Raw genomic sequence first — 787 nt, forward strand, 5'->3', positions numbered from 1 at the left:
GAGATCAAGGAGATGATCTGGGACTTCTCAGCCGTCTATTTGCAGCCTCTCGCCAGCTACACGGGCGTACCGAAAGTTTGGAGCATTGAAACGTCCCTGCCAGCTATATCCGCCTTTGATACGTTCTTGTAGTAGTACATGTATAGCGCGTGAAGCACGGTGTTGGCGGCGGCATGCTCGTGGCCCACGACGTCGATGATCATGGTGGAGCGGCGGCACTTTCTTGCAATGTCTAGAACTCAAAATAATGGACAGGTATCCGGATATTCTGTGTTATCCGGATTTTTCGATTTGTCAAAGACATTTCAAAGTGGAAATTTTATCTGAAAAGCACAATACTGGTATTCATATAAACACTACATCCGGCCCGAAATAAACCCGCCACTTCGAAATTGTCAAAGGACTGAAATAAACCCGGCGCAAGAGAGCCCCCACAAATATAATAAACCATTAGACCTCACCATACAAATATTAAGATCTTTAAATAAAAAGATTTAAATTAATATTGAATTTCAATACTCAAGCACAATGTGAATTAACAGTGAGCGAAGGCATCCGCCCGTCTTACGGATATAATCGCAAATGACAGGTTGTTCAAAAGTCACATTCCCGCAAGGTTATTTTCAAAAGACGCATGAGGATCAAGGGAAAATTCATTGGTTTTCATCAATCATCAGCCTCACCACTATCACTGCTCACATCATCATCAGAAGAGCCGTCGCTCAGCCCCCCAGCGTCAATTGCGGCCATGTATCGGTAAAGCTCCATCAACTTGCTGGACGACTTA

This window comes from Aphanomyces invadans, assembly GCF_000520115.1.
Source record: "Aphanomyces invadans strain NJM9701 unplaced genomic scaffold supercont1.8, whole genome shotgun sequence".
Classification (NCBI taxonomy): domain Eukaryota; phylum Oomycota; class Saprolegniomycetes; order Saprolegniales; family Verrucalvaceae; genus Aphanomyces; species Aphanomyces invadans.